Source organism: Nipponia nippon, unplaced genomic scaffold, assembly GCF_047370975.1.
Source record: "Nipponia nippon isolate SJK-2023a ecotype South Korea unplaced genomic scaffold, ASM4737097v1 scaffold_16, whole genome shotgun sequence".
In the NCBI taxonomy this organism is placed as follows: Eukaryota; Metazoa; Chordata; class Aves; order Pelecaniformes; family Threskiornithidae; genus Nipponia; species Nipponia nippon.
This window is the reverse complement of record NW_028262332.1, coordinates 6,679,318-6,705,730: the sequence shown is the minus strand read 5'-3', so window position 1 is coordinate 6,705,730 and position 26,413 is coordinate 6,679,318. Positions and strand designations below refer to the sequence as shown.

At 55.6% G+C, this 26,413-nt stretch overlaps 1 long non-coding RNA gene across 9 annotated transcripts in view; it reads right to left on the bottom strand.

Annotated features, from left to right (window-relative positions):
• LOC148056234 (uncharacterized) overlaps positions 1–26,413 on the bottom strand; it is a 111,994-nt gene that overhangs the window by 5,514 nt on the left and 80,067 nt on the right. For 7 of the 9 annotated variants that reach the window (XR_015703729.1, XR_015703725.1, XR_015703728.1 and 4 more), the window contains one exon: positions 17,328–17,422. The exons of the other annotated variants lie outside the window; for them this stretch is intronic. This is a non-coding gene — a long non-coding RNA (uncharacterized LOC148056234). The remainder of the gene's footprint in view (positions 1–17,327; positions 17,423–26,413) is intronic. 9 annotated transcript variants of the gene reach the window in all.

Genomic DNA, 26,413 nt, shown 5'->3' with positions numbered 1-26,413 from the left:
CTCAGGACACCCAACCTGCTGCACCGCCTGGTAGGTAAGGGCATCCCACATCCTTACAGGAAGATGCATGATGGAAAAGACCCCGTTACGCAAACAGCTCCGACCCTGACCCACCAGGCAACAAAATCTCAAGGGCTCCAAGACGCTGCAGTTCTGCTTTTCCATCTCTCCATGCAGGCAGGTCAGCAAAGCACAAGGACATGCTCCCAGGGGAGAGAAAGCTCCAAAGCTTGGGAGGGAAAAATGGGAGTGCAGGCATGCAGTTTAGCCTGGAGGCCAGGACATCCTTCTGGGACGTATCTCTGGACCCCAGAGGATGCAGGAGCAAACAACCACATCACAGCAACTCCCTGAAACGTCACAGTTGCTCTCTGGGCAATACAATATCTCCAAGGTGGGGCAAAACCTTTATCCTCCATCCATGATCCAGGAGTGCCTCCATTGCCCAGAAAACACGGGGTGTCTTTGCATGGCCAGCTCCAACCCTGGTGTGGAGGCACCAGCTGTGGGGCTGTAAGGGGACTTGCGCTGTGCTCTGCTCACTGTGTCTGTCTCATCTTTCTAAGAGCTGAGGGGGATTTTGTTTGCTTGGTTTTGGAGGAATAGTAGATTTACAAAAAATTGGACGATTCAAAAAGGCTGAATCATCCTGAAACTCAGGGTGAAGTTGAGAAATTGTTTGGAATGAAAAAACAGAAATAAAGAAATACGTGTGTTGGGCAGGGGAGAAGGCTTTGAAGATGTCAAACCCTCTTCTTCCATCACTCACATGATGAATTGTTGTATTTGGGCATTTTCTAAAAGAATCTTTTTGACTTTTTCATTCCAACAGATCTATTTTTTTCAGTTCAGAAAATGATCTCAGTGTAAAAGAAGAGATCTAGTTAAAATTAGGCAACCCCCAAACATAAAAAACAAAAACCTTTCAGGCCAAACCAAGTATTCCGGCTTTACCTAAAACAACTATTTGCACTGGTATGGGGTATTTTGGGGGTTGTTTTTTTTTTCCATTTTGCCAGAAACCACCTCCTGAATCCCTGTTCTGGGTTGTCATGGTCCAATTCCCACACCCAAGACATTCCCTTTGGGCACCAACCAACCCTCTCCATTCATTTTCCCAGCAACATGGTACTCCATCGATGGGCCAGACCCACTGAAGTAACTGTCTTCTCCAAGAAGGATGAACGCTTTGGTTGACCTTGCTCACGGACCTCTCAGCCTGCCCTGTGCATCTTTCACAGGACCTTCACCCAACCTCGAAACCCTGGTTATTGGAGGATACTTAAGCCTCCTTAATACTAACTCAACAACCCAACAGCCCCCTCTACTCTTACACTGGAGGAACCTCCCCTGGGGAGGGGCAACAGAGTCTCTTCTCAGGAGACCTGCTCTCCAACCCAACCCCACCCGACTCAACCCAACCCAACCCAACCAAATGCAACCCAACCTTCTCCTTGCCACCACCCAGGGCCCCAACCTCCATCCCCCGCCACCCAGGCCAGGTGGTATCACGTCCAAGTCCAAGCTCACCATACAGCCATGGCCAAGAAGAGAGATTTAGCACCCAAAAAAGGCAGGTTTCCCTAAGACTGCCGCAGGGGAGGTTGGGTGGGGAGGGGGGTTAGACAAAGAGATGCCGGGCTGCCTTTCCAGCCCCCACGCCTCGCCGCAGAGGCAATCGCAGAGGCAATCGGCAGCAGGGCCGTGCCCTCCGACCCCAGGCAAAGAGGTGAAAGCCCAGGAAAGTAGCAAACGAGTCAAGGCGTAAATACAGCACGAATCCACGGCACTTCAGCGTGGTTCGTTATCTCTGCTTAGACTGGAGTCGGTGGAGCCAGGTTTGAGAAGAGCAGAAATATCAGCAATTAAAGATATGTCGTGTCAAAAAAACTCTAAACTGATTAAAGTTGAAGGCTCCGTTTTCTTCTTTTCATCAGAGAACGGAATCAAAACCTGCCTGGAAAGACGCGCTCCCCCCGTTCCCAGCGCTCCGAAGGCAGTGCCTGCATCCGTCCTGCTGTGTCCCTGCATTTTAATTACCACCTTATTAATATTCATGAGGCTAGGCACTCAAGGGGGATTGCAGTCTGTCATTCTCTCTCTCTTTCTCTCTCTCCCCCCCCCCACCTCTCTCGGCTGAATCTGTGGGGTTTTTTTTTCCCTTCTCCTTCCCAACAGTTGGTGTGCTGCAGATCTGTACGCGGCCGCATGTGCATGCAGCCCCGAAGGCGCCGAGCCTGCAAGGGGCTGCGGCGCGGGGAGGGCACCTGTGCTTGCCGGTGGTGGGTGGCACGACTCGGGGTGCGGGTGGGTCGGTGGGTGCGGGATTGCCCCTGCCGCATGTGGCAGCCCCGGCATCCAGAGACGAAACTTAGGGATGCCGAGCGGAGCTCCGGCTTGGAGCGAGCATGTGTGCACACATATGTGGCTGCCACGCACTCGGGGCGTGATGCCGGCACATGAGCAGAGCGGCCCGTTGGGGAGCGGGAGAGCTGGCGCACATGCGAGCGGGCGTACAAGGAGGGGGTGCAGGGTGGGGGGCACGTCTGCGTGTGTTCACGCTCACGTGCATAACTCCTGGGAACAGCATCACTTCTGAGTGCTGGGGTGACGGCGTAGGACCTGCACGAGAAGAGTGTGGCTGTGCAGAATGGCACTGGGTGAACGCAGCTGCCCTCAGCCCCCACCCCACCACCTCTCCTTGGGGACTGAGCACCCTGCACCCCAGTTCACCCTGCACCCCAGCTCTCCATGCTTGGGCAAAAGCAGCCGCTGCTGAAGAACAAGAGAACCATGGCATGGCCAAGGGGCCACCATGTCCTTGGTGGAGCCACAGGCTTAGCCATCAGGGTGAAGTGGGACCTAACGGGTCTTGCACGCACCCATCAAGGGGGTGAACCCCCGGCTGTGCCCCGGCTGCTGGTGCAGCTTGCTGGCTGGGCAAACTGGATCCCATTTGTTTTCTCAGGTCCACAGCGCTGACATGCCCTGGGAGGAGAGAGGGCAGAAAGCCTGGTTTGAGGGCACACAGAGGGAATGGGCTGCCGATGGAGCTGGAGGTAAATCGATTTTTTCATTCCTAAGTTGAGCAATGTGGGGTTTGCCCGCTCCTCTCTCCTTGCTGCCATGCAGCGTTTAACCCTTTCTATATTCATTGCTGAAAACAGCGGCCACGTTGGCAGCAGAGAGCTCCCTGGCTTTGCAAACTCTTCTCCTCCCTTACTGGACAAAACCACAGGAGGGTCAGGCTGTCCCCTCCCAGGTCCCTGTCCCCATCCTTCCCCAAGGGATGGTGCTGGGGCGATGCAGAGCCCGGCCGCAGGTGGTGGGCAGGTGCCCCATCCCAACAGCCACCAGTTGCAGGCTGGAGCCCACCTCCATTTTCCAGACAGCCGCAGCCAGACCACAGTCCCACCTTCCCCCAGCATCTCCCTCTTGGCTAGTGACACCCAAAGCACCGTCAAGAGCCCGAAGCCCCTTTGGGGATGGATCCTGCAGCCCAGAGCGCTGCCTCCCCATCGCCGACCACCTGCGAGCAACCTGTCGAGAGACACTCCAACTCGGCGGCTCCCCAACGCCCCACTTGCTCAGCTCCACAAATATTTGAATTAAGGTCCCCTGGGGAGCCTCAGTCACAGAGTAACTGATTTCTCCTCCTTCATTATATCTCTGTGTAATTTACCGAGGGACGGCGGCGTGTGCCTCCGTTCGAGCGAATTCCCAGCAGGACTCCCGAGAGCTCACAAATCAGGCAAAGGCAAGGCATTAGAATATGAAAGGTGAGGCTGGTCTCCCCACCAAGACTCATCTCGCTCTTCCCTGGCTCTGCCAGCCCCAAATTGTGTTTTATTTTTGCCTGCTGCCTCTTGTGCGAGCGGGAAGGTGATGGGTTGGGCACGGGCCACGGGGCTGTGTCCCTGGCTCTGTCCCTGGCTCCTGCTCCCTTCTGGGCAAGAAGAAGGGGAAAAGGGTCCCCTCCCTCTTGGCAGCATCTCAAGAGATGCCAAGGAAGCCGATGCAGCAAAGGTGTCCAAGTGAAACCATGTCACCTGGCCCTAAAATCTGACTTCTTTTTACCTGGATAAGTAGCCAGTGCCTCAGTTTCCACATCTACAGAAAACAGTAGTCACTCCCTCCATTTACTAGTTTAAGATCCCCAACACTTAGATGTTGGAGGTCTGTAAAAGACAACCGGCATTATGGATCCATCTGTGTTGCATCTCCAGCAAGGAGGAGCTGGAGGACAAGTTTGCCAGCGTAGCTCTATAGTTACCAGAAAGAGCCGCCAAGGAGAAAGAGAATAAAAGGAAGAAAATGAGGAATTTGGACCAAGGATGTACAACTGAGCTGCTTGGTGTTGTTATTTTGTGAAACACCAGGTGTGAGGAGACTGGTCTTCATTGGACCCACCTCAGACCGAACCCAACCCAACCGAACCCATCACCAACCACCACGTCTCAGCCCTGCACCGAGGTGCCAGAGCGGGAGCAGGTCGCCCCAAGAGTGGGAGGCGTTCGTTCGCGGTGGCTAACGGAGAATGACTGGACCTCTCACCAGTCTTTGCAGCATCTATGGGCTGGGTAGGAGTTGACCCTCTCCAAACCCCCCGGCCCTGGCCACTGCCAGGGATGCGACACTGGTGCAAAGCGCCGGCCGGGCTTGGACGCAGCGAGCTCTCTGTTCCAGCTACGCTGCAAACAGCGGAGGGCAACATTTTGCTTCCTGGAAACCCAGAGAAAGAAGTATTTTTACTGAAGAGCTGCAGCTCATAGGCAACCTGTAATGGAGATTTCAGAAAACTGGGTGTTCCCCCTTCCACCTCCTCTGCGAAGACAAAGACCTGGCAGATGGTGGTGGTGCTTCACAGGGCTTCTGCTAGGCTTTTCTTTGGGAGCTGGGTGCACGAACCCTCACTCTCATGCTTCTCTTTAGAGGTACGACTGACGTGAAATCTGCCCATCCCAAAATCCGCCCGTCCCTGGGCTATCTCAACTTCTCAGAGCTCTTCGCACAGGCTGACTTAAAGACCTGGGGCTGTTCAGCCTTTAACAAAGAGCTCCTTTCTCCCTAACCTTCACCAGTCGTTGGAGTTAAATAGGCTGCACTGAAACCAAACCAAACAAAGGCCCTGCAAAGCGGCTCCAAATCCCTGTCCCCTCGCCAGCGCTCTGGATTTCCCCCCCAAGCCTGGGCACGGCACTCCCTGGTGCGCTATGGCTCGCTCCCCACTCCTAAAGGTGGGCACAACGGGCTGAAGCAGCGAGGTTGCGTTCACTCCTATGCTTCTTTCTGCTGGGCATCCGTGGGAGGCGATGAGGGGGTGTCTGGGGAGGGAAATGTGCCACGGAGCTGCTCCAGCCTCTGTCTGCAATACCCCTTGCTCGGGACTCCAGCCATGCTGCTGCCAGTGCCACGAACCCCCCCGGAGCAGTGCAGGAGCAGCCCTCGTGGGCGCCACGTGGCTTTCCCAGGCATGGGGACCCTGATGGGACCTTTCCAAACATGCTGCCTGACCCGCCTCCTTGCCCGTTGATCCTCGCCCATTTTGGGGGGCAGCTCCCCATCACCGGGCACTGAGCCCTCCTCCCCCTGGCATCACAGCTATCAATTTGCTGAAGCAGCTGCCTTCCCCGAGCAGGGAGGTGATGGCAGACAGGGGTCTCCATCAACCAAGGGGGGAATTTTTGGCAATACCAGCCCCTGGAGGGGTTGCTGGCTCCCGCATCCCGGGCGTGCGAAGCGCGGGGGTCCGGGGGCTCTCTGTGCAGGCAGCTCATGATCAAAGCACCGAGTGCAGCCCGGGGCCGGGGGGAGGCAGGCGGCGTGAGATGAAACGGAGCAAAGTTCTCTGGGTTCGGACGCGGGAGTTGGAAAGGATTCGACGGCAGCTTGGAAAAGGAGGAGGAGAGGGCCGGGAGCAGCAGCGTTCAGCAGAAAGGAATGTCCTGATGGGACGGCAGCCTGAACGCCGGCCAGGACCCCCCCTTCCCAAGGCTGTTTAAAAGCCTCGGACCTCTCCAAGCCCTTTAATTGGTGCTTTAAAAAACTTCCTTGTTCCTTGACGCGGCGAAGTTTGCGTTTCATGCCCAAAATGACTCAACTCCCCCTCTCCCCCTCCATAAAAAAAAAAAAAAAAAAAAAAAAAATTCTCCTTTGAAAGGTTTGCTAGAAGCCAGCTCCATCCCCTCCCCACCAGCCCCAGTAGCCCCCAGCCCTCACCCCACCAGCCTCTTGTGTGTATTCTTGTTCTCCCCTAATAATCCACATCCCAGCTGCCTCCCTCTGCCTTCGCCCTCCTCCTCCCTGCCTCTCTCGCTCCCTCTTTCTCTCTCCTCCCCCCTTCCTCCCCCTTTCCATAACTCAAAAGCTTGTCAGGCTGGTTCCAGACTGCTGGCGCCAGGCTTCACTCCAGGAAAAAAATAAAGCAAAAGAGAAAGGCATGCAAGGCAAAACAGCCCCGCCACATGAACACACATCAAACCAGCCCTTTATCTCCCCGGAATGCTCTCCCCGCTGCAGAGCTCCCTACCCCGGCCCGACACACGCGTGCTCCCCATCCCCGTAACCCTAATGCAGCACTGCCAGGCTGCAAGCGCACACGCCCCGGCAGAGAAAAGCGAAGGAGCAAATACAAGATCTATTATTTATCAGCGTATCAATTATTTAGAGCCCTGGCGCGGGGAAGGGGTGGGGAGAGGAGGCCGTGGAGGAGGCGGCTTTTACCCCGGCAATTCAGGCGAGGGGCTTCTGCTGCCCCCAGCTCCTGCCCGCCAGCAGGGAGGTGATGGGGTGTCTCCAACACCGTCTCTTGCATCCCACCCCACCGATATGGGGTTGTTTCTTACTCTGACCCTTCCTGCCTTCAACAGAGCAGGGCTTCTCCCCGCAGCGAGCCCCGATATCCAGCTCCAGAAGCATCCCAGTCCTGGAGGCATCGCACCCGGTGCCTGAGCGAGGGCTGCACCACCCCACATGCAGGGCGGCCACCCCAGGGCATACGGGGAGACCCAGCACCCTGCTTCCTTGCCCAGGGACTGGTCAGCCTGCAATAATGTGAATTTTGGCATCAATCTGCACTTTCTCAGGCACTTCCACCAGCGCTCTCCCTGCTCAGTGGTACGTGCCTCCATCCCACTTCTCCCCACAGCCCGGAGGATGCACCCCACTGCTCATCACCACCCCAAACCGCAGCGGTGGCCGGCGCAGGGCTCTGGAGCTCCAAGTCACCCCACATCCAGCCAGCTCTGATGGACCTGTGTCAGTGCAGGGCAGGAGGAGGAAGGTGTCTGTGGCTGTCCACCTCACGGGGGTTTCATGTCAGGTCTTGATCCCAAAAGGTCAAAACCAACATCCCAAACCCAAGACCCAGTCCAGGCTGCAGGACGAAGACTACACCAGACTACACAGCCCCTTCCAGCTCTGTTTTCTCTTGGATTTTGGAGAAAACCCCATCCCGCTATCTTTGTGATGCCGCTGGCAAAGGGTCCCAGTCACCAGGCAGGTGACACCGATAGGCACGGTTTTGTCCATGGGCCATTGCCGCAAGCTCGCAGATGGCTACCGCAGCCTCCCTGCAAGGTAGCCGCCTTTCAGTGGCAGATCGCACTAAAGTAGCTACAGTGGGAAAGTGTGATGAGGTGGGTGTGCTAAGAAGATTTTTTTTGGCAGACTTCGGGATGACTTTATTGCTCACAAGTTCTCGAGTCATGGCTGAGTAACACACTCATTGCATGTCTGAAACAAAAAAAATCCCTTACCCCAGCACAAAATAAATAGCCTGGACAAAGCATGTTTGCTTTGCTCCCCTTCCTTGCTCCAGCTTCGCATGGCCGGGGGCTGCGAGGCTCCCACGTGGGCTGCAGGCAGCCTCTGCGTAGGAGCCCCGATATTTCCCCCGTGGTTTGGGAAGAGAGATGGGCAGCGGCTCCCACGAGACGCATGCACGAGCACTAGCCCCTTCCTGAGACCTCCCCCAGCAGGTCCCCTTCCCAGCTGATGGGTCGGGTACCTGAGGCAGAGCAGCATCCTCTGCTCTGATGGGATCTCTGGGAAACGACTTTAATTTGGGTGGCCAAATTAGGCCCGCCATGCTCAGACTTCCACAGCGGAAGGTGCAACCTCAGCCTGCCATGGCCTCAAGTATCTTCTAAGGGCCAAGAGCTCTGCCCCGTGGTGCCACGTCCCCAGCCAAGCAGCACGAAGGCTGCTGGGCCAGCTCAGGTGAGACCCTCAGGTGCACCACAAAGGATAAATTTCTGCAATGCCGCTGCTGGTTTGGATGCTGTTTCTGGGCACCAAGAGGGCGCAGAGAGCTGTGTTGTCTAAGGACAGAAGTGTCCCCCCACCTCTGGTGCCTTCAACTCCAAGAAATCAGTAGCTGCTCTTGAAAAGCAACTGAAGTATTTCTAACCTGGAAGGAAAACTACTGTCCTCTGCATCGTGGCTGATCAAATCCCTGCGGCAACTCAGAGCGTTTAAAAGGTACTAACTACCTACGTAAGCCTAAGGTGGAAAGAGCGAGCCCTTTTTCCCAGCTCGGGAAACCAAGATGAAGAAGAACAAAGTGACTTCCTCGAGGTCACCTGGGACGTGTTGCTGGAGAGCCAGGAACAGATCCCAGGACCCGAGGTTTCTGCTGTGCCGCTCCCAAGTCCTCCCATCCATCCTGACCTACCCCTGGGTCAACCCCAGCCCTCCCCCAGCCCCACGGACCCCACAGAGCCCCGACGACTTCTGAACGTCCCTCCACCGGGGAGAGAAGGTTGGGAGCATGAAGCCCTCCAAATGTTGGCTTTTGGGTGCCAACAGCTTCACCAGCTCCTCTCCAGGCCCAAAGAAAGACCTCAACTGGGATGGAAAAATCTTTCCCTTGAGTAAAGAAAGAGTAGGAGCTGCTCTCTGCCATTTACTGTCCCAGTGCTCCCACACCAAAGGCTAAGGACAGATGAGAAGTAGCTGGAAGAAGGGGGAAACAACCAAAATTATTAATCCCATTCCATTTCAATGGGTTTGAAAGGGACGTTTTGTAAATTTTCTACTACATTTTCCTTTTTATTTTGTTTTAAAAAACAACATTCCAGAAAAAACAGTCCTTATATTTGCTGTTCCTCCTCCTGAAAGAGCGTATCTTGTGGAGGAAAACAGGGCAGCTTAGGGAAGGAAGAAATTTCACTGAAGATTGAAGGGGGAAAGCAGAAGGACAGGAGGAACCCTTCATTTAGAAATGTCACAGGCAGTTTTTTGAAGAAGAGAAAAATCCCATTGTGTTGAGAATTTTTCACGAAAACTTTGTGTGCGTTTGTTTTTAAAGGCTGATTTTTTTTCCAGCTAAAAATAAAACTCCACGTGCAAAAAAAAAAAAAAAAAGTCAGCTGTCCCTGGACACAGCCGAGAGTGCTTGAAGGGACAGCAGCTACCCTGGGACGGCTTGTGCCGCTTCTCGACAGGCGGCCCTGATCGTGGTGACACAACCAGCTCTCGCTACGTGCCAGGGAAGGTTGGAAGGACGCTATCTGCCCCATGGTGCCTTTAAACAAAGCCGGGCAGCCGTGTTGGCAGTGCACCGGTGGCAGATCTGCAGCGAGCAGGAGCTGACGATCACCAGATCGGGGCTGCTTCCTTGTAGCCAGCTCCTGGCACAAGGATGCCCAAGAGCATCCCTGGTTGCACGTGGCTGCTTGGTGGCTCCTGGCTGAGCTCCAGAGCTGCCCCGCTGGGTGCATTTGCTGCAGTCCCCAATGGGCATCTCTGGGAGCCCCGGTCTGCTGGGGGCTAGCTCTGACCTGGCCCATTCCAGGGGAAAAATGGGAAGCAGCAACACTGTTGGGGCAGAGCACGCGGGTGCCGTGGCTGGTCCCAGCTGTATCCTTTTCCCATTTCCCTTCCATGCGTGCAGCCGGGCTCCCCGCCCCGCTGAGGTCAGCTCCGGCTATTCTCTCCTCCGTTTCCCCTGCTCCTGCCATGCACTTCCCGTCTCCCTTTGATATTTCACCTTTGCTGCGTCATTTCCCGTGGGCTGTTTTGGGGCCTGGGTTCAGGTGGACGTGCTGTTCCCCGCTGTTGTTAAAGAGCTGAGCCGGGGCTGAGCCTCGCCATCAGGGACCGCTTGTGCCAGGGAGCACATGAAATAACCCGGCTCACACAGATAAGCGTTCAGCTGAACAAGGACGAGCCCAAAAGCTGAGCTTGCACCAGCAGCCTCGAGCAGCACAAGACTGAGAGGGGGAAACGCCGTGAACAATAACGAGGAGCTGGGAGGAAACAAAGGCTGAGCGAAACAGGGAGCATTTCCAGCAGACAGAGATGGCCAAATCCAGCGGTCTGCTCACAGTGCTGGGCTTAACCAAAGCTGAGCAGGACCTGGACCTGGCCTGGGTCGGGCAAAGGAGCCATCTCGTGTTGGCCATCCGCTGCCCCAATGCTGCTGAATCAAGGGAAACCCCATCTCGCGTGGGGACAGGTCTCTCCTGGGCGCTACAGATGGGACACCTAAGCACCCACTCAGCTGACGTGGGGAGCAGCGCTCTGCCGCAGCACAAGCAAAATCCCCAGTGGGGTTTGGGAGCGAGCAGCTTCTTCGTGCTCCCACAAAGCCCCAGGGAGTTCAATGCCGAAGAGAGCAGCTGGGCTCCTCCCCAGGCAGAGTGACCGCCGTGCTCGTACGCGCCCCGTTTTGGCCAACCGTCCTTTCCACCGAGGAGCCACAATGTTGAACAAAAAACCATCTCCGCCGGCCTCCAGCACTGCCTGCCCGCACTCCCCGTGTGGCACCGGGCCAAACCCGTTAACAAAGACAACTGAAACAAGAGCACACATTAACTCCGTGGTGGATTTCCCTCAACGGACCCCAGCGAGGAGCATCGTTCACCCCGCCACGGCAGAGCCCAGGCCGGCAGCACCGGCAGCCCGTGGCACTCACCCATCAGGGCAGCCGTGGTGATGCTTCGAGCTGCCCGGACCCATCATGTCCCCAGGACACTGCTCCACCTCTTCACCACCGACAGCCGACGTCTGCCGGTGACCTCCCGGACACAGGCTACAGCCGAGCCGTGTCAGCGAGATGAGACGCCGCGCTCAGAGGCTGCTCCCTGCGGTTTTAGGGAGGAGGTGGGGGGAATCTCATGACATGAGAGACTAGAAGAGGGGTCTGACCCCAGGTTATAGATTTTTGCCTGTTTCGATGGCAATCGCTGACAAATGCCCATGAGTACATTTCTTTGGAGGAGCACAAGCTTATTGAGACGAGAGAGCTGAGGGAAGGGCTGCACGCCCTCTCCCCTGCGCTCCCCTGCCTCGCTGTTCCTTTCAGCAGAGGCTCGGCCAGCCCAGGTCACATCCCACCCCGCTGCGGTGGTGCTCTGCAGGCAGGGATCACAAACGGTCCGATCCTGCTCTGCAGGTGGTTCCCAACAAAGAGCAGTGCCACAGGGGTATGGGTGAGACCTCGAGCGCTCGCTTTGCCAAATGGCTTTAAAGCTTCCCCATCCCCTTGGACTGCAGCACCTTGGCCACTGCCTGGGGAGGGACTAGGATGTCCCCAAGCTCTCCCCTCCTACATCCTTTCCAAGCAGTAAGCTCTCACACGGTCATGGATGTGCTCCCAAACCATCATAGCGCTCATCGCTTGAAGTCTCTATTGGATATCATCTGTAGGGGAAAAAACCCTCAATGCCCTCTCCGCCCTTCTTTTAGCTCATGGATGCTCAGAACAGGGTTGATGCCTTCAAACACCGGCACAACCATCTCTCAGCCTGGACCTTGGGGATCCTTCAGGAGCAAGAAGGGGGCTGAGAGATGAGAGATGTAGAGGAAAATAGTCCACAATGGGAGTCCACAATGGCTTGTGGACTTGGCAACCCAAGCCCAACTCTGGATGGTGATGGTCTCTAGCCCATTGCAAGGGGCAGCAAGGAACCGGCATAATTTTGTGTTTTCAGGCTCAAAAACAGAGTGTTCGAGTGAGTCACAGGGATTTTTGTCCCTCTCCTGGAGGCCTTACATTCATTCATTCTTCCTTTCTTTTGTCATTTTCGATAACCTGAAATATTAGTCAGCTGGACTGAATCTGCAGGTTTTACTCACCACCTCCAAAGGAAAATACGACTAAAAAATACACTGAAACAGCGTGGCCAACCCTGAGCATCCAGAGCTCCTAAAGATTTCCAGATCCTGGAAAAATCACGGAACAGCCTTCAAAATAATGAGATTTGCAAGAGAGAAAGAAAATAACGAAAGGAGACCAGTTGGCTTCCTTTTATTTCCCTATTGGTTTTTGAGCCTTTAGGCCACTCTGACGTCATGCTGCTAAGCTTGTCTCTGCAACCATGAGGTAAGAAACCCTTAAACCAGCAAAACTCCCTGCCAGGGCTCTGCAATCACACAGCTTCAAAAAAAAAGGAAAGAAGGAAATGCTGGGAGCTGAGGGAAATCTCAAGAGGTTTGAAGGACTTCTCATAGGACCGAGAGGAGCAACAGTGGGCAACGGAGAGCAAGCGGCGCCCTCGAAAGCCCCTCTCTGCCCGTGTGGCGATGGAGAGCTGGGGACATGGGTGTTTGGAGCAGGGCTGCGAACATCACCAAGTGCCGGTGTGGCCACGGCACGTGGCTGGCTCACTCTTGGCAATCAAGGACGGTCCCAGGAAAGTGAAAAGACTTCCAGCACATCTCAGCGATTTCTCTCTGCTCCCAAAGGAAGCGTGTTTATTGGAAGCCATTTTTGCATAAATAGCCCGTTCCTGCTGTTTCTCACAAACTCAGACTAAAATAATTTCCTAGGCTTGAGGATGCCAACCCACAGTTTCCTACATGGATGCACAGAGCTCAACCTTGAGCAAGAGACCAAAGACATCCCCAAAATCCTGCCCAGCTCTCCCCAGCAGTGCTTGTACCAACTTTCAACCGCTTCGACGCGTTACTCCTCCCCAGTGCTTTCCTTTAGGCATCTCAAAGCCCTTCGCAACCTCAGGCCCATTCGCTCTCCACACGCACCCTAGAAGGAAGCATGACCCCAAATCACTGCTCAACACACAAAGAGCAAGGAGCAGCTTGCTCAAAGACCCAGGCAGCGCATGCTGGCAGATAAACCAGTCTTCAGTTCCTGAAGGACTGGTGTGCATGGGAGGTGGAGATGTGCAAGCAGAGATGGAGACAGTCAAGCGGCAGGGCTCGCCCACCCCACACCAACGTAGGACCGATATCTGCTCCAGAGCAGGGAGCTGGTGATGGGAACAGGTCCCTGTTCACACCAGAAGGACGTGGAGGTCCCCTGAAGGGCCCATGCAGCAGCGCTTTGGGAGCTGCAGGGGAGAGCTGCAGTGCTACAGAACCAGCACTGCCCACAGCAAGGACTGAGGCGGGGTCCCCCCTCTACCCTCCCCAGTTCTGCAGCCCAGCACAGGGTCCCACCAGCCAACAGACAGCTGGAGGGGTCCCTGCCTGCACCACTGCTGGCTCTGCTGCCAGCCCTCCTCCGCCACGTCGTCCAGGCTGGGACTTGGCTGGGACAGGCTGAGCCTTCACTATGCAGTCCCCAGCCCGCATCCAGCAGCCTCGGCAATAAAACCACTTGAAGACCATGACCATGGTGGTGAAAACCACCCTGCATGTGGCCTGACCATCCCCAGAAGAGCCCTTGCCCCGTACTCCAAGGCCAAGCAGCCCATGGACATTGCATGCTGAGCTGCTGTCCTTGAGTTTAGGGCAGGGAGGAAAGAAGAAGGATTTGGAAATGTTTCTGTTTGAGACTGCTCGGGGGATGAAGGCAGAGGGACTGCAGCGCTCTGGAACTGGAAATGGGCAGGACACAGTTAACGCCTGGTTCCTCGTGCAAGATCAGGAGGAACTTGGCTTCATATTTCACGTGTGGGATGTTGCAAGAGGACAAGGAGCTCTGAACCCCAGCGGCATGCGTTCCCACCGGCTTGGTCACGGCCGCGGGGAGGAAACCACGACGTGCCCTGGCTCCACGGCCGCTCCACCGAGGGCAGGAGCCTCCTTCCCGGCGCAGAGGGCACTGCCGGCGAAGGACGGTGCCACCACGCCAAGAGATGCCGGAGAAAGGCCGAAGCCGTAACCGACTCCGGGGTGGCATCGAGATGCCGGCAATTTAATAACCTGCAGCCGAGCGGTTGGGGGCTGCTGGTGAAACGGCCCCGTGCATGGCATGGACCTGGGGGCTTCGTACCGCCTGGTTCCCCTGCTCTTGAAAGCAAATACAAAGGCTGGGCTCCCCCAGCCCTGGCTGATGCTCGACCTCTCCGTTGTCCTCGCTGCACGCCTGTCCCAGTTCCAGCAGCCGGTTGCTACAGCAACTGAGCTCTGACTAATCATTTGCGCAATGACCTTTTTTCCCCCCAGAGAGAGGGAGGGAGGGAGATGGAGAGGAGGGAGGGAAGGAGGGGAGGAGAGGCAAAGCAAGCGGAGGTTAGCAAGAAAAAGCAGCCAGGGAGAATGTGGGTTTTTTAGGCGACGCAAGATTTTTTTAGGGGGGAATGAGGGGGATGCGGGTGGTGGGAGGGGGAGAGGAAAGCGGGTGTTGAATGGGTCCCCCCCCTCCTGGCTCTGTGCTTGAAGAAGGATGGATGGGGGCAAAGCCGGCTGCCAGGGCAAAGCGCATTGCTGGGACCGTTTCCATGGGCGAGGGGGTGGGGGGGACTCCGAACGGGGCTGAAACCGCAGCCCTCCTCCTCCTCCTTCCCACCCTACACGGACCCTGGCCGCTGCCGAAGGGCAAGAAGTCAAGAATTTGGCTCTGTCTCTACGCCGAGCGCCTGCAAAGGGCTGGCCAGCCGCGGGTTAGCCTGGCTCGAGCACCCCAAGCACGAAACCTCACCGGTGGGTGGTGTTTGGGGAAGCTACCCCACGGCTGAGCTGAGCTAAGCTAAAAAATCCCATGTCAGTGTTACACCAAGGGGGAGCACGGCTGGACTCTGCTGAGCCACGAGAACCAGCCCAGCAAGAAACCTGAGCCCAGCTCCAGTGGCTCTGATGGTGTTACTGGGAGGGCTTTGCTCCCACCTCTGCTGCCTTCAGCTCCAGGGTCAGGTCTGGCTCCAGCTCCAAAACAGAGTAAATAATGCAAAAGCCTCTTTCTGCCGAGCTCTGAGGAGCACACGTGAGACTGCATCTTACTGACTAGGTAGGAGAAAACAGCTTAGAGGTTGCACATTGCTCCTCACGCCAGTTGGCACTTAGAAGCTGGTGAAACCAAAAAAGCAGTGGCAAGCAGGTCCTCCTCACCAAGGGGTAGATGGTTGTGCTGCCAGTCCCGAGTTTTCATGGCAAAAGGATTTGGGCTTTTCTCCAGTTGGATCAGAAAACAGTGACATCTGACCTTGACCAACCACAAAGCACTCAGCCAGCGGAGATGGACAATAACAGAGATCCCTGGTGACCAAGAGCAGAAATCTATGGGGATTCACAGAAGAATGGGTTGGCCATTTGGAAAGAAAAGGAAGTTTGACGAAAACAAAATGTTTTTGTGGACAGATATTCCACAACAGAGCCTGACAAACTGCAGTACTGCTGTGTGAATTGGAGGAGAAGGAGAAGGACTTGCTACGACTAACAAGCAAACCAGGAGAGAACAAGCTATATCCTGCATGGTGCTGAGCGCACAGTCCCCACTTGCAACTCCTGCCAGCACATGCTGGAGCTCAGGACAGGGAGATCTCGTTGGGTAGGACAAAATCTCATTCAAAGAGATGCTATGGTGGCCTTGGCTGCTCCGTCCTTGCCCTCTTTCTGCACCAAAGACGGGCCCTTTCCTTAAGGCACCTCAGACAAAGTCCTTGCTCCAAACACCTCCAAAAGGTCCTGGAGCCAACCCTCCTCTGCCAGCTTACCATGCTTCCCTCTGCCCATCAAAATAACACAAAGGACAGGACACTCCTAGCAGGCATTCCCCACCTAGTTTATACAGCTAGAAAATGTAAAGCAAGACTCGCTAAATCATCTGCGATTTATTTAAGGCACATAAAGGAGAGGCCAGGTTGCGAGGAATACTCTGCGTGCAGCGTGCACCCAACATATCTCCCTTATCAGCACGACTTTGCACGTACAGAAATTTCCACTGCAGCATCTGATCCCGAACTTGGAGAAACCAACAGGAGGATTCGCATCGAGCCCGTACCGGTGCCTACGCGACGCGGGGCACCGCAGGCAGCCACAGCTTGCTCTGCTTGAGCTTGAGCAGATCAAAGCCATGTCAAGCCCAATGTAATAAGTGCTGCTGAACGGCAAGACACGTTAACTCAGGCTTGGTGCTACGTGGCCACGCTCACAGGGCTTGCAGATCCAGCCCGAGCTCACGCCTGCCTCCGATCCACCTTGTAGATGAACCCAGGGCTGCAGTGAGTCTGAAACACAGCATGTAGAAATAAAACTCCTTTCCACCTCTTTTCGGTTAAATCACTCTGCAGCTTGCAGAGCTCCACCAAGGACAATTATTTCCAGCATGTGCCGTGCATGAATGCTGCGAGCAAGACGGAGCTAGAGTTTCATCATAGCCCGGCTTTGTGTGCAGAGCTAAGGAGGGGAAAAAAAAAAAAGGGGGTGGGGGAGAAAAAAAAAAAAGGAACTTGGAACTGGAGGCCCCCCCGCCCCGGCCTCACCCTGATCCCGAGGAGGCTCCGCTCTGCTCTTGCTCAACCCGACACCGAGAATGAGGAAGCGGAGGAGACAGGCGGGGGAGGCGGAGGAACGGTCAAGCTGAAGACAAACAGCCTCTGAGCTGGGCGGCTTGGAAGGCTTCATGAGCAAGAGGGCACGGGAGCAAAGAGCAGGCTGTGTCCTGCACCGGAGCCCCCTCCCCATCCCCACCCAGGCTGGGGGCTCTGTAGCCCCAGCCCCAGAGGATGCTCTGGGTTTTGATAACCTGAGTCCAGGTCTCAAAGGAGATGGTCTCCAGCATGGAGATCTGCGAAGCCTTGCTGCGTTGCCAGCCCAGATCCCACATACCCAGGCTGTGGCCGCACACGGCCGAGTGCCCGCCTGCCACGCTGCCCTGCCCGGGGGCCTCTGCGACGCACAGGGACAGCGGAGCCCTCGGCAGCAGAGCCATGCTGTGCCGGCCGCAACCAGCCAGCTCTCCCCCTTGCTCGGTTAGAGCTGGCTTTCAGCACAGGCAGCGGCTCAGCAGCTTGCCTCCACACTCTGCAATACCAGGAACCGCAACGCCGTGCTCACTGCAAACAGGAGTTCGCATAAAAAATTAAACCCCAGCCAGGTGCAAGATGTTCCAGGCGGCTCCACGTGCCTGGGGCTGGTCCTCTCCCATTCCTGTGTCCCAATGTCCCGCACCTCGCTGCTCCAGGAACTGCACACCTTACCTCCCCTCATCCCACGTGCCGATGGCCGCTGTCACCTTCCCTGTCCTGCTGTCCCCATCCATGCATGCGGGCTGGTCTCTCCTCCTCATCTCACCCTGGGGAAGGAAGAAATCCAGCTGAAGGGAGCCCAGCATCTGCACAGCCCCATTGGTGACAGACCAAGACCCCAACGTGATGTCCTCCTGCTGATTTGCCCTTCCACCTCGGTAGGCCAGTAAGGACGTACCTTGATCTCATCCCTCTTACAGCAAAGGACATTGTAGCACAGACATGAAGGGACGTGCCCGAGGCCAAGGAGAACAGGGAACCAGGCAGAGGAGTTGGTTGAACCCGCTTGTTTGAATTTCTTTATGACAAGCACTATTAGCCCTACCCCAGCAGCGTTACTGCCCGCGAGGGATGGTCAGACAACTGCGACCGATCAGTCCAGGATGACCCCACGGTGCAAAGAGGCTGCCCAGCCCTGAGGCTGCGCTGTCCCTGAGCATCACCAGGGATGCAGGCACCGTGCATCTTCCCGACCGGCCAGCCCGGGATCCCACCCGGCTTGTAACCCTCCCACCATGCAACACAGCCCACACAGCACAAGGACCCGGGAAGAAACATGGCTTACGTGGAAAGGAGTGAGCACATAAGGTTGGGGGGATGCATCAGTTTAATTTCTGTTAAAACTACACCTTGAATTCGCCCAGCACAGGGCGTGTATGGAATATCCCTAGAGGGGTTCACATTACCGTAACTCAGAAGAAGATCAGAAATGATGGCCCATAAGGCAAACCCCACACCCAGTCTCGAATCTCTCTGGGTCCACCAGCAAACGAGAACCAAGACACTGAGCTGCATCAGCTCGATTGCCCGGTTCCTGGAGGTTCACACCAGTGGTTGCCCACAGGGATGGAGCACTTTGGGGGTCACCACGTCCCCCTGAACACGTGCTACCCCAGCTGCCCACCTCCCCAGCACGCCGAGGTGAGGGGGGCTACGGCAGGAGGAAAATGAGAGGTTCCCTTCTCAGGATGGGAAGGGCCATTGCTGGGGCTGATGAAACCCATCCCAAGGGAAAGGGTTTGCTGTTTCCCCAAGAGAAGTGGCAAATCCCAAGGGACCAACCCTCCAGGAGTGCCAGGGAGGCAATCAAACCTAGACAGGGATGAGAAAGGAGAGGAAAAACCCAGCAAACCCTGAGGAAAATGGAGCTTTCTTTCCCTTCTGCAAGACCATTGCAAGGCAGGAGCTGGGGGGAGGAAGCCTTTACCCCCCCGCCTGACCAGGCAGCAGCAGAGCCCGCCGGAGGAGATGCCATGGGAAGGCGGGCGAGCGCGGGGCTCCATGCGATCACCTATAGCGAGTGGCAATTCCAGTAAGTATACACCTGGCTTGCATTTGTTCCCAGAGGCGTTTTACATCAAGAGCATCCCTGGAAGGGAAGATTCACTGCCAAAAAAACACGAGCTCCACCTGCCCGGATTTTAGAGGGGAAGGCGGGTTGTTTGCATTTCCAATTTGGCTGGGAAACTGGAAAAATACAGACCTGAGCAGCCAATTCCCCCCAGCCCATCACCTCCTCCAAAATACACCAGTCTCCAACCCAGAAAGATGCTGGACCAGCACACCGGTGGGGACCCATGCTCCGTGGCAGGAGGCTGGGGACCTTTGGACGTGTGACGGTGGCTCTGTGGTGGGCAGGGACCAGGGGGGGCTTTTGGAAAGAGCAAAGGTACCAGGATGGGGCCTGGGGGCACCAGCCCGACTCCTCTGTCCACCATTGGGTCACCTGTGGGACCTGGCGAGGAACGAGCCCCTCAGAGCAACAGCGCTGGGTTTAAATAAATAAATACAATTCTGCTGAAAGGGAAAAAGAAAAAAAAGAAAGGAATAAAGGATGTGCCTCTCCAGCGCCTCCTCCCCTCCCAGAAACCTGTGTGCTATGCAAATATATGCAAATGAGACATGGAAGGGGGGATGAAACTGGCTCTCTAAACCAGCATGGTTTTAGACTGGGAAGCGTTGGAGGCAGCTTGCTGGAAAGTTGAGGCAGAAATAGCTATGCCATGAGAGGGACGAGCAATGACAACTGGAGGGTACGCGTCCCAAAATGCCTCTGGCAGCGGGATCGGCTTCTGCAGCACCAGCAAAATACAGCACCAAACCTCCCTCCTGACACCCCAATTCAGCAGCTGGTCTTAAAGCACTCCCCAAAACCCCCTTCCCTCCAGCCCAGGGCTGGGAAAAAATAAAAAAAATAAAAAAAAGGAGAAAACTTCCTTTGCTGCTGTTTGCGATTCCACCCCTGCGATTCCTGGGTAGGGATGGCAAAAAGCACTGCAGCGTGTGGAAACCCAGGCAGCTCGGTCCAAAGCAGGGAACGGCCAGCACGGGCAGCCCGGGGTGATGCTCCCCAGGGTGGGCACTTTCCCAGGGGACTGCTTAAGGAGTGACATCTTTCTTACATGAAGAATGGGATTGTACGAATTCCAGCTCGTTTGTTCCAGGCAATTTGTCCACCCAAGTATTGCCTTGTTCGGTAACATTTTCTCAAGGGGTTTCTGCAGAGAAGCAGGTGAAATCTAGAAAGTCTGAAGGCTTCAGGGTGTAAACACCATTTGCCTGAGCAATGCTGCTCACGTTGATAGTCAACGCCTGAGCGTTTTTTGCTCAGAAACAGGAGGGTTTTTTGTGTTAAACACTCTCTGCTCAAGAACAGACCTGGCTGGAGCAAAAGCCCCTTTCCTGCCTCCTGACCCGGCGCAGGATTTTTACAGAAATAGCTCAGATGCTCTAAGCTCAACGGAAAGTTTGGGATGGACTGCCAGTATCCTGGGCAGCCCCGGACCACAGCAGCCCTGCTTCAGGCAGTCAGCAATTTCCAGCAGCATCATTGGGGTGCAGTTGGAAAGTTGCCTCCTGCGACTGCAGGGCTTTCAAAACCCACCCCAGGCCCTGGAGATGGGGGGAGAGGACAGGGGAGCAGAGAGGGGATGATACCGACACCGTTCTTTGTGCACCTCGAGACCAAAGGTGCGATGTGGGGATCTGCTTCGTATCTCACAGTGGGATGCGGAGGAGCAGGATATCTGCAAAAGGCACTGGAAAGGACTCAATTGCTCTCCGGTTTGAGTCCATGCACATTGACCATCTCCTGTGATCGCCCCTCCAGTGCCTCTGCCATCGCTTACAACCTCAGCTTCCCCCCAAGAAAGTCACGGCACTGCGTTCGAGACAGCTCCCACAGCCCTGCATCTTAATTTGCTTTTCATTTTGCTTTATCTGTCTCATTAAAGGCAATCTCCAGCGACTCTTATGCCGGTCTCTAGCATGGCGGGCGTTTGTGTTTCCGCCGTTGGGTTGAGCGGGCTGTCAGCAGTGACAGCCCACGTGCACGGGTGCCACGTTGTCATTTCGCGGCACTGCGCATGGAGCAGAGGCACCTTTCATCCTCACGCTGCTTTGCAGTCACCGTGGGGCTATCGGGGTGTGCCCAGCCCTGTCCTGCACCCCAGAACTACCCCCTGACAGATATTATGGCTTCAGCATCACATGTCCTCGAGACAGAGGTTCATTACAGACGCTACCTGCTTGGCTGCAGTATCTTGCAGTCCAGCACCAGCATATCGGCTTCCCTGGACAATTCACATAAATCTGGGCCATTCCTATGCCACAAACCCAGTTCCTTTCCTTCACCTGGTCTATAATATGGGGCCAGGTTTGAGCATCTTTCTCACTGGTGTTTATTTGAGGCAAAACCAAAGCATCTCTAGCTCTTCCCTGTGTTTTTCTGTCCTTTCATCCACTCTTTTTAACTGTATTTCCCTGACACCTCTCGTGGAGCTGCCCCAGCACTGGGGCTCCGGCGAGCATGGCTGCGGCACACGTACTCTCACCGACCAGAACAGTGTTACACAAACTTTTGGAGCACACAACAGCTCATGCCCATTGTGTTTTGTGACTCTATATTAAAAATACAGCCTTAACCCACCTCCCTGAAGAAAGAGGTGCCATGAAAGTGTGGTGGGGTGGCAAGTCCAGGAGATACCTGGCAAAGGGAGAGGAGCTGCTGCTCACCCACCCCTTCCCAGTCCCTTCTCCAACTCCTGCTCCCATCCAAGAGCTGATTATTTCTCCCTCTACCCACACAGCAAAGCCCCACAAACCTGAAGAATAAAAGGTACAGACTAGCTGGGATTTCAAATTCAGTGATTAAGGAGGGAGGCAATTTCTCCCCTCCCTGGGCTGATAGAGAAGGCAGTGGATGAGGACGGCTTTTTTGCGTGCTGCCAGCAGCTGCGATAGGCGCCTCTGCCGTCACCAAGCAGAGAGATTATTCTCTGGATCTCCCGGGCTGTTTATCAGGAACACTCACTGCTGCAGCCGCTAAACCAGCTTAAATACCAAAATTTGAAAATAATTAAAAAAAAAAATAAAAAAAAATCTTTTCTGTAACCTCGGAAGGAGAGGGATTGGGGAAGGGGAGGTAAAAGCACCCAGGAGGTGAGTTGGGGTCTTAATAAAGCAGCCACATCCCCAGCTCAGGAGGGGCACAGGGAAAAGAGGCTCTGCAGCCACAGGGACAGAGATTCCCAGCCGGAGGGATGGAGCAGCAAAACCTGCTGGCAGGGGTCCGAGGGACCTGCCTGGAGCAGGCAGCTGCCAGCCTCGGCCGGCAGGCGCATCGCTGGGAAGCCAGTGGGAAGATTTTGCAGGACAAAGTCGGTGGTGCCTAAGCTGGCACGTCTCCCTGGCCCTGCCTTCGGCATCACAGGCTGGGGAGCCCTTGGGAGCATGCGAGGAGCAGCAGCTTCGCACCACGGCTGGGGCAGCCCAGCTCCGGTACCCGAAAAAGAGCGGTAGAGCAATGATCCCTCCCCCGGCACGGCCGGGGAGGAAGAGGCACATGTCAGGGATAATAAATTGCATGAGAGTCCGGATCTGGGGACTGCACGGGAAGAAAAGGCACAAGGTCTGATTTCCTTGGGCATTCAGAGCCTTTGAAGATCAGAAAGCAGCTAAGCGCAAGGCAGGCTTTCAAGCTGCCAGTGCGGGTTAGTGGTGGGCCTGGGACTCCCCGGGGAGCAAGAGCTGTAGGATCCCAGCTGCCGGGTCAGATCCTGCCTCCCAGCCGCAGGAGGGTAAACGGGAACAGCTCTGTTGACACCGCATGAACGTGCTCCTCGATGGGTCCTTAATTAGCACATGGGTGTGAGCTGGGGAGCACCAAGCTCGGAGCTGGCTGGGTGCTTGCTGGTTGTGGACCATCCCAGCATGTCCCCCTGCTGCGATCCCCCCTTGCCTTCTGCCCAGACAACTTGCTGCACTGGGGATGGCCCCAGCCCCTGGAATCGGGGGTACGATGCCCAGGAGAGCCCTCTTCGGGCAGAGGGGTTCCTGCCCCGCTTCAGAGGCAGAGTTGGAGTCTCCAAACCTCCCACTCCCCTGACATTGAGGATGAGCGAGACCCTTCCCGGGGCTTCTGGCAGGCAGGGAACGTCCCAGCCACTTGCACGAAAGGTTAAGACCACTTTCCAATTAGAGAGGCAGGAGCCATCGCAATAAAGCTCTTCTGAGGGGATATTAATCAGGGCATCTTCCTCTCGCGGAAATGCAAATCAGCAGAATGGAAATGGGAGTGATTACAGCCAGGGAATAACGCAGGCACTTCGATCCCGGCTCCGTGAGCAGTGAGGGCCACGAGGGCACAGGAGAGATGCCCTGGGCTCCCACATTGGCCCCGGGATCCAGGCGGAGGCGTGGGGGACCCACGGGCTCCACCTGGGAATATTCAGCATGGGGTTTTCAGGTCAATGTTAGTGCCAAGGCCACGGGAATGGCACCAGTTACAGCAAACCAGCCCCCAGCTCTTGGGCTGGCTGCAAGATTTTGGCCCATCCTCTTGCACCCACCCAAGAGGAAGGCTGGAGGAGACCTGGGCAGCACGGGGACATGGGTTGGGGACCTGCCGGCAGAGATGGAGAAGGCAGCAGTGGCAGATAAAAGGTGTAGAAGGGAAGGAGAGGGGATGAAAAGCGAAAGGCGATGCAGAAAGGGGCCAAAGTGGTAGGGTGCACAGAGCACCTCCCTGGCCCTGGCTGGCGAAGAGCTGCACTGAGTCCAGAGACGGCTCTGCTCCTCGCGGCAGGAGGCATTAGATCCAGCTGAGCTGCTTCAACGCAGTGTGCATGTAAATCAGCCGGACAGGCAGAGAGGAGAAAAACAAGGGGGATGAGATAAGAGGATAGAGAGAGAGGCAAGGGGAGGAGGAAGGAGAAAAGGGGAGGGAAGGAGAGGAGCAGGTGTAGAGAGAAAGAGAAGCAAAGAGAGGGCAAAGGGAGAAAGGGAGAGGGAGGAGGAGGGATGGGGAAGCAGAGAGCAGCAGGAGGGCAGGGCGATGGGCCGGGGTCGGTCAACACACCGCAGTCCTGCCCAAGCGTGTGCCAGGTGGGGGGCCGCTGCGGGCAGGGGCTCCTGCCGCCCCCGGTGGGGAGCACGGGGTGAACATGCCAGACCATGACCCAGCCTGGGCCAGGGCAACCCTGGGCTTGGCCACCCTGCTCCTGCCCCTTGGCTTCCAAACCCTGCAGCACTGCCGGGACCCCGCTTGGGTCTGGGATAAAGCAGCACCACGCAGTTGAGTTTCCAGCCATAAGGGAGATGTCTCATGGCCACACAAGTAGCCGGAGTCTGCCATCCTGTAACCCCTCACCTGCAAACGTAATTCCCTCAAATCACCTGTCCTGAAACCTGATGTCCATTTACAATGGAAGAGTTGGTGGGTGCCAACGTGGAGGTGACTGCATCTGGGGGATGAAACGACACGAACGCGTCACTCCTCTAAGTCAGGAATATCTTGCAAAGCACAGCGAGTGATTCCTGATAAATCATAACTGGGCCCTGTCTCTTTCAGCCAGGGAACTCAAAGGCAAAATATTTTCATTAAACCCCTAGGCTGAGGATCAGCAGCTTCATGAGAAGTTCTCGTGACTGGGCAGGACACAAGGATCTCCTGACATCAACATGCACTAAGCAACCAATGCTGATGCAAATAACATCTGCCGTAATCATGACATAGCCTTTAATTATATAACGAACGAGGATGTCGCCACATGCAGAGTCCTGACGTCACCAGCAGAGCTGGGAAAAGGTCTGGAGTAGGACGATCAAAAAAATTAGTCCAAAGGAGGAAGATCTCAGCCTGGAAAAGAAGCAGCTAAAGAGGCACATTTGTGGCCTCAAGAAGGTGAACCAAGATTGATTGCTCACTGCGTCTCCCAATAAAAGAATTAGGAGATATCCAATAACATTAAGAGGCAGCAGGTTCAAAAGAAACAAGAGGAGATGGTTCCTCACGTGGTGCGTGGTTAAGCAGTGGAAGTCCTTGCCACAGCTCTCTGGGGATGATTAAAGCTTACGTGTTTACAAAAATCAACTAGACAAATTCATGGGAAATCCATTGAGGGGTATTAAAGACAAAATGCCACTCTGGCTCGGGGAGTCCCTGAGCTGCCATGTGCTCAGTGCTGGGAGGTGCGCAAGAGATGCATCGGTGCCGGTCATCGGGGGGGACGGGCAGGGGACAGCCCTGCACGGCTCCTTACGCTGCGCTGAAGATGGCAGACGACGTCTTTGAGCCAGCACATTGATGTCAACACGTTCTGTGTCACACCCCGGGCGATCCCGAAATCCCAGTAGCCGGGCGTATTTACAGCCCAGTCTTGGGGGATGCTGAACCCCCCAGGACACAAAGTCCATAAGAGCAGGACCACGCAGTGCCACTGTTAATGTCACCGGTTTAACATGACACGGAGCCACCCTTAACCTCTCCCAGTCCAGCGCCGGGTTACCCTCCTGTCACTTTGCCAAACGCTGTTTCCCAGGACCCCGGACCCCGCCAGGAGCCCAGCTGGACACAGGGGTCCGGCCCTCGGAAGCCTGGCCACGCGCTTTGCCGTGCGCAGCATCCCTTCCACGCGCGCCGAGTCCATGCACGTAGCAATACCAATTAAACCAAACTACATCGCAGAGGGGCCTGGCAGCGCTGCATTTATCAGCCTGCCTGGAAGGGGCTTGTGCAAGCTGTCCCCCTGGCTGACGGATTAGACAGCAGACAATTAGGTTTCAGACACACACACACGCGCGCAAGCACACGCAAGCACACGCAGGCACACAAATCCTTTTTCTCCATCCATCTGCAAGGCCGAGGTGGCCGAGCCCAGCTGCGCGGCTGTCCGGTGCTTCTGAAGCTGCGTGCAGCTGAATAAGAACGAGCCCCCGCGCCTCAGCTTTCAGCGTCCGCTCGCAAAATGAGCGAGAGGTCCCCAAAGAGATGACACAATTGCAATGGAAATGATTAACCCCTGACGGGCTGGTTTTGCCGCCTCCTCCCCGCTCCGTACCGCCGCAGCCAGCCTGGCGGCAAACTCCTACTCTTTGGGTTTCAAGGACAAAGCTGGAGCAAGTTAGTGCTCAGCCAGCGTCACAGGGAATGAGCAACCTCCTGCGTTTGTGCTTCGAGGCGAGCTGGGCTTTTTTGGAGCTTGGATTATTTCTGATGCAACCCTTTGCTGCTGGGAGATTTGCAGCTCCTGGAAGCAGGGATGGTGTCTCAACACAAGCACCGCTTCTGCAAAGGTCCCACCAAAAGCATCCCCTTTTGGTGCCCAAGACTAGAAACTATGATTGCTACGTCCAGATCCGAGGTGCAATGCAAGCCAGCGCTGCTCCTCGGATCATCCCCTCTGAGGGCTATCCAGAACAATAATTCAGTATTTCAAAATTAATTGAAACATGAAATGGCTAAGATAGAAATGAAACAAGCTCGGGTGGCTTCTGAAAGGCGAAGCCTGCACGTCCGCTCTGGGAGAGGATTTCTGATGGAATCAACAAAACAATGGATAAAGGGAAATCAGTAGATATAATTTATTGGGATTGTCCTAAAGCCTTTGATAAAATCCCACATGAGACGCTATTAAGGAAACCAAGCATTACTGGGTGAGATGTAAAATATTGCTGGGGAGCGGGAAGCAGTAAAGTGGCACAGACCGGCGTCAGAGGAGGTGGCTAATGCCCTGCCGGGACAGAGGTCGGGGAAGCTG